The sequence below is a fragment of the Malus sylvestris genome, chromosome 12 (assembly GCF_916048215.2).
Source record: "Malus sylvestris chromosome 12, drMalSylv7.2, whole genome shotgun sequence".
Lineage (NCBI taxonomy): Eukaryota > Viridiplantae > Streptophyta > Magnoliopsida > Rosales > Rosaceae > Malus > Malus sylvestris.
In genome coordinates, this window is record NC_062271.1 from 19997283 (window position 1) to 20008975 (window position 11693).

At 42.2% G+C, this 11693-nt stretch overlaps 2 long non-coding RNA genes across 2 annotated transcripts; one reads left to right on the plus strand and one right to left on the minus strand.

Moving 5' to 3' along the window:
* The first annotated feature begins 840 nt into the window (after positions 1-840).
* On the plus strand, positions 841-2742 carry LOC126594558 (uncharacterized). Its single transcript, XR_007613327.1, has 3 exons — positions 841-2187; positions 2319-2382; positions 2479-2742. It is a non-coding gene; the product is annotated as an uncharacterized LOC126594558 (long non-coding RNA).
* Positions 2743-9194: 6452 nt separating this feature from the next.
* LOC126594560 (uncharacterized) lies at positions 9195-9705 on the minus strand. Its single transcript, XR_007613329.1, has 3 exons — positions 9632-9705; positions 9329-9373; positions 9195-9242 (listed from the first exon to the last, which is right to left on the minus strand). It is a non-coding gene; the product is annotated as an uncharacterized LOC126594560 (long non-coding RNA).
* Positions 9706-11693: the final 1988 nt, after the last annotated feature.

Below are 11693 nucleotides of genomic sequence, written 5' to 3' on the forward strand. Positions count from 1 at the left end.
ACACCCAAACTAAGAGCTTCTCGGACTCTCCCTCCCCGCCCTTTGATTTATCATTCAGGTGTCAAAATTAATACTCACTTAAAACAATGAGTACATTCTAATCCAACAAATACGAAAACAGAACGGTGCCAGCATAACGATTTGGCACGTTGAACGCCATAAAGCTTCCTACACAATGAGAAAACAGCAGCAACCAGACAATAGAAAAGACAAAAGGAGTTGCAAGGCATACATATAATGGAGCTACTTTCCTATCGAGCTTCATGCGATACTATGAAAAACATCTTAGCTTAACCAATCAAACTATCGCTAAAATATTTTCTAATTAATAAAATAAGTTTAACCATATATTCAAACAACAATGATATAAACAACATAGAAATAAAATTGCAGAAAAATCTAAGGTTTAGATGAGAGAAGAATTAAAAGCATCTATTCAATTTAGGTGCTTGAATTCATCTATTGAATGGAGCATGTGGAAATTGACTAAATTCAAACATATGTTTAGGATTCTTCCTTCTTCCTCGAAAAAATTGCTCCGAACTGCAATTTTCAATACAATTTGAGCCAAAATTCAATTTAGTATCTATCATCATCAAAATCTTCTTCCGAGTCAAAACTCATGATTAGGGGAGTTCAATAAGCAATAGATAATTACCTAAGGGGTTCATCCACCAACAACAATCCTTTCCTCAACAGCCGCCTGAAAAAAAAAAAAATAGAGTTTAAATTTTGATGGTGCTTTCTGTGCCAAAGATAAGATGAAAGAAAACTTAACATGTGTACCTGTTCAGGTAGAGTGAACAAAGATTTTATACAAAACAGAAAAATTAGCAACAACAACAACAACAACAACAACAAAGCCTTTTCCCACTAAGTGGGGTCGGCTATATGAATCCTAGAACGCCATTGCGCTCATTTGTGTCATGTCCTCCGTTAGATCCAAGTACTCAAGTCTTTTCTTAGGGTCTCTTCCAAAGTTTTCCTAGGTCTTCCTCTACTCCTTCGGCCCCGAACCTCTGTCCCGTAGTCACATTTTCGAACCGGAGCGTCAGTAGGCCTTCTTTGCACATGTCCAAACCACCGGAACCGATTTTCTCTCATATTTCCTTCAATTTTGGCTACTCCTACTTTACCTCGGATATCCTAATTCCCAATCTTATCCTTTCTCGTGTGCCCATACATCCCACGAAGCATCCTCATCTCCGCTACACCCATTTTGTGTACGTTGATGCTTCACCGCCCAACATTCTGTGCCATACAACATCGCTGGCCTTATTGCCGTCCTATAAAATTTTCCCTTGAGCTTCAGTGGCCTACGACGGTCACACAACACGCCGGATGCACTCTTACACTTCATCAATCCAGCTTGTATTCTATGGTTGAGATCTCCATCTAATTCTCCGTTCTCTTGCAAGATAGATCCTAGGTAGCAAAAACGGTCACTTTTTGTGATCTTCGCTAGATTGCTCCGGTCATTAGTGTGGATAAGTATATAAATGGATAGAGATAGGAAAGCAAACACAAGATGTACGTGGTTCACCCAGATTGGCTACGTCCACGGAATAGAGGAGTTCTCATTAATTGTGAAGGGTTTACACAAGTACGTAGGTTCAAGCTCTCCTTTAGTGAGTACAAGTGAATGATTTAGTACAAATGACATTAGGAAATATTGTGGGAGAATGATCTCGTAGCCACGAAACTTCTAAGTACTGGAGTGTGGTATCGTCTTGACTTGCCTTATCTGTCTCATAGGTAGATGTGGCATCTTCTCTGGAAGTACTCTTCCTCCATCCAGGGGTGGTATCTGTAACTGGTGGAGATGCACAAGGTAATGTATCAATTTCACTTGAAGCTTACTTGTAGTTTCATGCTTGGTCAAGCGAGATACAAACCATGTAGTAGGAGTCCCCCAAGTCGCCGAGCTGGGGGATCTGCTGAAAGAGGTGACGGACAAGGTAAGCAATCAGAGCTCCGGCTGATTGTTCACATTCTCCCTATCTTGCAGGCAGCATGAAGGATAAAGAGAAGAAAAATGAGGAGAGATGATATGGGATACTTTTGCTTTTGAAGAAGTAACTTTCCACAGGCTTATTCTTGAACTGGGCTGGAGGGTTTTCTGGTTTCCTCCAGAGTATAAGGCCGACTGAAGAATTTGAGGGTCAAAACAAGTCCATCAAATCTAGAGTACGTTCAACCCTGCTGATATGGGATACTTTTGCTTTTGATAGAGTAATGGATGTATCGGCACGTGTGCTGTTACGCTTGTCTCCACATGCTTCCTTGTATCCTTCTCACTTGCCCTATCTGTTCCTCAGGCAGATGCGGTATCTTCCCTGGAAGCATAAGATGTTGAAGATGAGTACTCGAGAGCAATGCCAGGTAAGTAATCAGGTAAGGGGTTCCAGGCAGTCAGTTCCTGGCTGGAAGCTTGATTCCAAGTGCTGACTGATTGCTCTCTTTCTCCTTGTCTTGCAGGTAAGAATAAGGCCAAAGGAAAAGACAGGGAAAAAGCATGATATGGGATACTCTTGCTTTTAACCCTGATGATATGAGATATTCTTGCTCTAGTATAGCTTGTTTACAGAGGTATTATCGGGGGGAAAGAAAGCTGAATATTTCGAAAGGCTTTGTTGGGAGTGCCATCTCAGATAAGAGAAAGGGTTGAGCATTTTTGCAGGTCTGCCCGTCCGTTAGGGATGGAAGTCGACATATATAGGAGTCTCCCTAACATCAAGTAATAATGCCCTGCTTGGTTATAGCACGGTAGTGGGAGCTGCCAGCTTCACATGTTTTAACTCTGTCAGAGCACTTTCAAAAAGTGGTTTGTGGTATCTGGAAAGCTGATGTTGCGTGTGAAGATTACAGACCTGTCGGGGGTCTGGCTCTCGAGATTCGGAGAACGATGCCTCTTCGATTTTTGAGATAGCAATCCTACTGGGGGTCTGGCTCTCGAGATTCGGAGAGCGGTGTCTCTTCGATTTTTGAGAAAGTAATCATGTTGGGAGTCTGGCTCTCGAGATTCGGAGGGCCGTGCGTCTTCGATTTTGGAGCAAGCAATCTTGTTGGGAGTGTTTTCTCGAATCTGAGTAAAGGTTGGGCATGTTTACTAGTCTACCTTGCCACGAAGCACAGAGGTTAACACATAGGGACTTTCCAATTATCCAGCAGTGGTACTGTTCCTTTACCCTCTTTTCGATTTTGAGAAAGTAATCATGTTGGGAGTCTGGCTCTCGAGATTCGGAGGGCGGTGCCTCTTCGATTTTGGAGCAAGCAATCTTGTTGGGAGTGTTTTCTCGAATGTGAGTAAAGGTTGGGCATGTTTGCTAGTCTACCTTGCCACGAAGCACAAAGGTTGACACACAGGGACTTTCCAATTATCCAGCAGTGGTACTGTTCCTTTACCCTCTCTTCGATTTTTGAGAAAGTAATCATGTTGGGAGTCTAGCTCTCGAGATTCGGAGGGCGGTGCCTCTTCGATTTTGGAGCAAGCAATCTTGTTAGGAGTGTTTTCTCGAATGTGAGTATAGGTTGGGCATGTTTGCTAGTCTACCTTGCCACGAAGCACAGAGGTTGACACACCGGGACTTTCCAATTATCCAGCAGTGGTACTGTTCCTTTACCCTTGTGGGTAATAATATGGTAGCTAGACCTTCAAAATTTATGTGTCTAAACTTTGTTAGTGTTGTTTTTTTGCAATTCTTTTACCCTTCTTGGTCAGAGCGATGTAGTGGGAGCTGCAAGCTTCACGTGTCTCAACTTTGTCAGAGAACTTTGGCAAAGTTATCTGTGGTACCCACGAGCTACTGTTGCGTGTGGGAAGTGGGTGATTGAACAGTACGATTCATGTGCTTTCTACTTCGCCAGAAATCTTCGACAGAATGCCCATAATTTTCGCAAAGCTGAGTGTGCGTGTGACAGGTGCTGACAAGGCTGGAAAAGTAGGTGCCTCTTCGATTTCTGAAATCGGCCTTCGTGGTCTCTGAGCAGCCCAGCTTTTGAGAAAGCAAGCCTCTTCAATTTCTGAGATCGGCCTTTGTGGTCTTTGAGCAGCCCAGCTTTTGAGAAAGCAAACACCTCTTCGATTTCTGAGATCGACCCTCGTGGTCTCTGAGCAGCCCAGCTTTTGAGAAAGAAAACGCCTCTTCGATTTCTGAGCAGGCGCCTCTTCGATTTCTGAAGCTTCGTCGAGTGCAGATTTTTATAGGGGTTGACATTAAGTTCCAAAGCACACTTGAATATCCACCAGTAGAAGCTCCATTCTTGCATTTCTAAGATCTTGATTTGTCCGACCTCTTCTCTCTTCAACACCTTTGAAAATGTCTGGCCCCTCCGACCGTCGTTTTGACTTGAACCTTGTTGAAGAGGCAGCCCCGCCTTCTCCAGACAACATATGGCGCCCATCCTTCGTCTCCCGTACTGGTCCTCTTACCGTAAGGGATTCCGTGATGAAGAATGATATGACCGCTGCGGTAGTGGCCAGGAACCTTCTCACTCCCAAAGATAACAGACTTCTTTCCAAACGGTCTGATGAGTTGTCTGTTAAGGATTCTCTGGCTCTCAGTGTTCAGTGTGCAGGTTCTGTGTCTAATATGGCCCAACGCCTATTTGCTCGAACCCGCCAAGTTGAATCATTGGCGACTGAAGTGATGAGTCTCAAACAGGAGATTAGAGGGCTCAAGCATAAGAATAAACAGTTGCACCGGCTCGCACATGACTATGCTACAAACATGAAGAGGAAGCTTGACCAGATGAAGGAATCTGATGGTCAGGTTTTACTTGATCATCAGAGATTTGTGGGTTTGTTCCAAAGGCATTTATTGCCTTCGTCTTCTGGGGCTGTACCGCGTAATGAAGCTCCAAATGATCAGCCTCTGATGCCTCCTCCTTCTAGGGTTTTGTCCAGTACTGAGGCTCCGAATGATCCCCCTCCGGTGCCTTCTCTTTCTGGGGCTCTACCGACTGCTGAGACTTCTCCTAAGCAACCTTTGTGAAGGCTCCCTCTTGTTTGTTTATTTTGACTCAAGTATATGTACATATTTGTAACTTATCGGGGATATCAATAAATAAGCTTTCCTTCAGTTCAACGTATTGTGTTAAATACACCAAAGCCTTCTTCGCTAAGTTCTTTGAATTTTCTTTTGTTGAAGCTTGTATGTTGAAGCTTTGTGAGTGGAGCATATAGGTTGAGGTAGTGTTCCCTTAATTTCCCGAGTGAGGAAAACTTCTCGGTTGGAGACTTGGAAAATCCAAGTCACTGAGTGGGATCGGCTATATGAATCTTAGAACGCCATTGTGTTCTGTCCTGTGTCATGTCCTCCGTTAGATTCAAGTACTCTAAGTCTTTTCTTAGGGTCTCTTCCAAAGTTTTCCTAGGTCTTCCTCTGCCCCTTCGGCCCTGAACCTCTGTCCCATAGTCGCATCTTCTAATCGGAGCGTCAGTAGGCCTTCTTTGCACATGTCCAAACCACCGTAACCGATTTTCTCTCATCTTTCCTTCAATTTCGGCTACTCCTACTTTATCCCGGATATCCTCATTCCTAATCTTATCCTTTCTCGTGTGCCCACACATCCAACGAAGCATCCTTATCTCCGCTACACCCATTTTGTGTACGTGTTGATGCTTCATCGCCCAACATTCTGTGCCATACAGCATCGCCGGCCTTATTGCCGTCCTATAAAATTTTCCCTTGAGCTTCAGTGGCATACGGCGGTCACACAACACGCCGGATGCACTCTTCCACTTCATCCATCCAGCTTGTATTCTATGGTTGAGATCTCCATCTAATTCTCCGTTCTTTTGCAAGATAGATCCTAGGTAACGAAAACGGTCGCTCTTTGGTATTTCTTGATCTCCGATCCTCACCCCTAACTCGTTTTGGCCTCCATTTGCACTGAACTTGCACTCCATATATTCTGTCTTTGATCGGCTTAGGCGAAGACCTTTAGATTCCAACACTTCTCTCCAAAGGTTAAGCTTTGCATTTACCCCTTCCTGAGTTTCATCTATCAACACTATATCGTCTGCGAAAAGCATACACCAAGGAATATCACCTTGAATATGTCCTGTTAACTCATCCATTACCAACGCAAAAAGGTAAGGACTTAAGGATGAGCCTTGATGTAATCCTACAGTTATGGGAAAGCTTTCGGTTTGTCCTTCATGAGTTCTTACGGCAGTCTTTGCTCCTTCATACATATCCTGTATAGCTTGGATATATGCTACTCGTACTCCTTTCTTCTCTAAAATCCTCCAAAGAATGTCTCTTGGGACCCTATCATACGCTTTTTCCAAATCTATAAAGACCATGTGTAAATCCTTTTTCCCATCTCTATATCTTTCCATCAATCTTCGTAAGAGATAGATTGCCTCCATGGTTGAGCGCCCTGGCATGAACCCGAATTGGTTGTCCAAAACCCGTGTCTCTTGCCTCAATCTATGCTCAATGACTCTCTCCCAGAGCTTCATTGTATGACTCATTAGCTTAATTCCCCTATAGTTCATGCAATTTTGTACATCGCCCTTATTCTTGTAGATAGGCACCAAAGTGCTCATTCGCCACTCATTCGGCATCTTCTTCGTTTTCAAAATCCTATTGAAAAGGTCAGTGAGCCATGTTATACCTGTCTCTCCCAAAACTTTCCACACTTCGATTGGTATATCGTCTGGGCCTACTGCTTTTCTATGCTTCATCTTCTTCAAAGCTACACCCACTTCTTCCTTCCGGATTCTACGATAAAAAGAGTAGTTTCTACACTCTTCTGAGTTACTCAACTCCCCTAAAGAAGTACTCCTTTCATGTCCTTCATTGAAAAGATTATGAAAATAACATTTCCATCTGTCTTTAACCGCGTTCTCTGTAGCAAGAACCTTTCCATCCTCATCCTTGATGCACCTCACTTGGTTTAGGTCCTTTGTCTTCTTTTCCCTTGCTCTAGCTAGTTTATAGATATCCAACTCTCCTTCTTTGGTATCTAGTCGCTTATACATATCGTCATAAGCCGCTAACTTAGCTTCTCTCACAGCTTTCTTCGCCTCTTGCTTCGCTTTTCTATACCTTTCACCATTTTCATCAGTCCTATCCTTGTATAAGGCTTTACAACATTCCTTCTTAGCCTTCACCTTTGCTTGTACCTCCTCATTCCACCACCAAGATTCCTTTTGGTGTGGGGCAAAGCCCTTGGACTCTCCTAATACCTCTTTTGCTACTTTTCGGATACAACTAGCCATGGAATCCCACATTTGGTTAGCTTCCCCCTCTCTATCCCACACACACTGGGTGATTACTTTATCTTTGAAAATGGCTTGTTTTTCTTCTTTTAGATTCCACCATCTAGTCCTTGGGCACTTCCAAGTCTTGTTCTTTTTTCTCACTCTTTTGATATGTACATCCATCACCAACAAGCGATGTTGATTAGTCACGCTCTCTCCTGGTATAACTTTGCAATCCTTACAAGTTATACGATCCCCTTTCCTCATTAGAAGAAAATCTATTTGTGTTTTTGACGACCCACTCTTGTAGGTGATCACATGTTCTTCTCTCTTCTTAAAGAAGGTGTTGGCTAAGAAGAGATCATATGCCATTGCAAAATCCAAGATAGCTTCCCCATCCTCGTTTCTCTCCCCAAAACCATGGCCACCATGAAAACCTTCATAGTTGCCTGTCTCCCTGCCCACGTGTCCATTTAAATCTCCTCCTATAAATAACTTCTCCGTCTGAGCAATTCCTTGCACCAAGTCTCCAAGGTCTTCCCAAAATTTCTCCTTCGAACTCGTATCCATCCCTACTTGAGGTGCGTACGCACTAATCACATTGATAAGTTCTTGTCCTATTACAATCTTGATTGCCATGATTCTATCTCCTACCCTCTTGACATCTACAACATCTTGTGTCAAGGTCTTGTCCACGATGATGCCAACACCGTTTCTCGTTCTATTTGTGCCCGAATACCATAGTTTAAACCCTGAGTTTTCTAGATCCTTTGCCTTACGACCAACCCACTTAGTTTCTTGTAGGCACATAATATTTATCCTTCTCCTCACCATAACTTCTACTACTTCCATAGATTTTCCCGTCAAGGTTCCTATATTCCACGTTCCTAAATGCATTTTGCTCTCTTGAACTCTACCCTTCTGTCCTAGCTTCTTCACCCTTCCCCGTCTAATAGGATCAAGGTACTTCTTTTGTGTGTCCGTGTAAAGTTGATAGGAGCATATGCTCCCAAACAACTTTGAGTGGAGTCGTTCGAAAAGAAGTTTCTATAGCCCCCTTGCTCATTTAACACTGTATCCGGGTGCCGATGGAGATACAGCGACCCTTGCTCACTTATCACTGTGCTCAGGCCACACAGCGCGCCACTTACGGGTGACGCCCTAGCTTTAGCGCGATTTCGTTCTGGATTCATTTTCATAAGGATTCGACGTGATCATGGAGTGCCGGCTGTCGACTACCTGATGCCCTCCCCCTCCTCCTTTATCCGGGCTTGGGACCGGCAATGTAAGATAAACTTACACGGCGGAGTTACAAAACAGAAAAATTAGCAATTTGTAAATTTATTTTGTCATGCCATACAGTTTTTAAGAATCGAGTTACATATATTTTTGGACATACTGGTTCTTTGCGAGACTAAACTGAAGGTGTAATGCCGCCTTCTTCTATGGAATGCTTCTCTAACTGCAATAGCAGACAAACTGATAATGATGGAGCATCTAAACAGAAGATTCCGCGAGGTTCATAAGAAATCTTCAGCAAAAAAGATGACAAAGGCAAAAATAAATTTGTTAGTCATAATATATCTCAAAAATTAACTCCTAAAAGTAATAAGAAAAGAAAAAGCACTAAAATCGACAGGGAAGAAAAGTTAAATTGATCTTTTAGCTTACATCTAGAACATTTGCTTGAGTTAGTTCTCATTATTTAATTTAATTCTTTTAAAGAATATATTTACAATGATGAAATGAAGTATCACGACGTAAAAGGTCTTTCTAGAAACTCAGATAACTTTGATGAATTCAGCTACTAACCATTCTTATATCTTTCAAAAGCGGTATGGGAAGTATTGTGTGTTGTCACAGCCATCTGAACACACCACCATTAATTGAATTCCAAAATATTACAACTTACTAACATGTTTTCCATGTGCAATTGCATTATTATGAATCACGTCAATCACCTGCACATATAGTAAATCACCAGTCCCCTCATCTTCGTCATACGGCTCAACTCGTAGTTCAGTAATACCTGAACATTATACAAAGAAGTAAATATTGAAGACTCCAAAACCGGAAAAAACTGGTAACATTCAGTTTTAATAGCTGAAATTGGACCTTGTTTAAGCACCTCCACAACAGCGTTAATACTTGGACGATGAGCTGCCAAAACAGAAAAGAAAATATCAAATATGAGCTGCCAAAACAAATTTGACACGCCTCAACCCTGATATCCCCACGTACCAAGGTAGGCATGTGCTAGCCGGCACTTGAGGGTGACGAAGCCATTTTAAACATGCATGCAATAAAGAATAAGTAATTGGAACGACTATGCCAAAGCACGAACGTGCTCAGAGCAAACACCTACTAAAAATAATACGGAAGAATTACTAGTAAAAGATACGAATGAGGGAATGATACCTATACTGAGGAGACTCGAGGATATCTATGTTGTAGAGTCTTGACGCCAGGATCATGTGCCTTGATCCTAACTCCTAAGGGGGTGCAAAAACAGAAAAGGTGAGTGGACGGACCAAAGTTTATATTAATACTAATAATAAGAAAACCATTTTACTTATGAACATACTAACCGCCTGTTTTGAAAACATATATATAGTACTACATAGTAAGTTTTTTGAAAACTCTAGCATGCAATGAAAACTTTTGTAAAAACATGTATAATGTAAAACCATGCTCAATAACAGTGTTATTGCCGCCTAAAGGCAAATCCGTAAATCTCATCATACTGTACTCTCTAGGGGTATCATAGTCGCCCGAAGGCAGTACCTATCCATCACACGAATGTGAAGCTGTATAACACTGGGTTATGCTAGTGAAGAAGTCATGGTCCATCACTAAAAGGTGAAGTTGTACGACTCCGAGTTACGCTAGAGAAGAGGAAATATAACATCACACACTGACACTAGCCCTGAGCTAGTGAGGCTGGGGATATATCATCCATATCATCAACTCCTCATTCGCCCAAAGGCAGTACCTGTCCATCACCTAAAGGTGAAGCTGTACGACACTGGGTTACGCCAGTGAAGAAACCATGGTCCATCACCCGAAAGTGAAGCTGTACGACTCTAGGTTACACCGGAGAAGAGGTATATACATAAACATCCTCAATTGTGTCCTATGGCCATAGACATCTATACCCGTGTTGTGTGGATGTGCTTTATGATAGCCCACTAGATAAGTACCAAAAACATACCTCAAAAATCTCATATCATAAAAACATGGTAAGTCATATCCGTAAATCCATGGAATCTCATATTTGTAAATCCGTATCCATAGAAATTCATATATGAAAATCCCAGTAATTCAAATCCGTTCGTAAAATGTAATTTCGATAAATTATAAATATTTCATAAACCATAAAATATAGAATTTTATAAAGCATATTATAAAACATATTCAAATCATGAAATATGAAATGCATAATAGGTTAATATTTTATAAAAAAACATATAAGTTTAGAAGGGGTCCACTCACAGATATTTTGTTGCCCGAGAAATGCTCGAGCTACCAAGGATGGAGTCACATTCCATCGATGCACCTCACCACAATTTGAGACCATTTAGTAAAACTATACCTAAACAATAGAATTTGGGAAAACGGATAGCGAATTCAGATTCAGCACGTCGAAAAACATAAGAAGGGACCTCAGGTTCCTCCCATGAATCACCGCATAAGCTGCCATGGGGTGGCTGCCCAGAGAGCCACGCGTTGCCGCATGTGGCGGTTTCCGGCGAATGGAAACCCAATTTTTTGACAAACTCTAAAAATTACCAAATTTCATAGACAAGTAGATCTTAATGAGAGGAAAAACTTTCATACCTGGGCCGAAGTCCAATTTGGTCAGAAAGTGGCCTGAAAATGCCAAGAATTGCCAGATTCCCTAGAAATGAGTGCTCGATTCGACCTCAAAACGACCTCCAACGCCTCAACCACTGCTTGGTCTTTGTTCCTGAAGTTAGGGGGAGTATATTGGAGGTGGTAATCAATAGAAATAGTTGCAGGAACGGCGGATCACCGCCGTGCACCCATGAAACCGACGGGTTTTGTTCTTCACGAATATGGGGTTAAACCAAGTGGTATTTAGGTGGAAATGGAAGAGGAATTGATGCTAAGTTGTTTCCAGGTGGTGGGTGGTTGCGAATCGTCGCAAAAATCGATGAAATTTCACCGAAATTATGTATGAAAATCGGGTCGGGTCGCAAGGAGAAACCAGGTCAAGGGATCCCATTCTTCTCTTTCCCCTCTTTTCCCCTCCTTTCTTTCTTATCTCATTGGTTCCCTACTTTTTTTTTCTCTCTCTCTCCCCGATTGGGCAATCATCCCCTCCTTTCTTTCCTCCGTCCATCACTCTCATTTCCCTCATTTCTCATTTTTCTCCTCCGTTCATCTCTCTCCTTTCCCTCCTTTCTCCTTTCATCACAGCCACACACATGGCATCATATTGATGCTCCAACAAAATCTG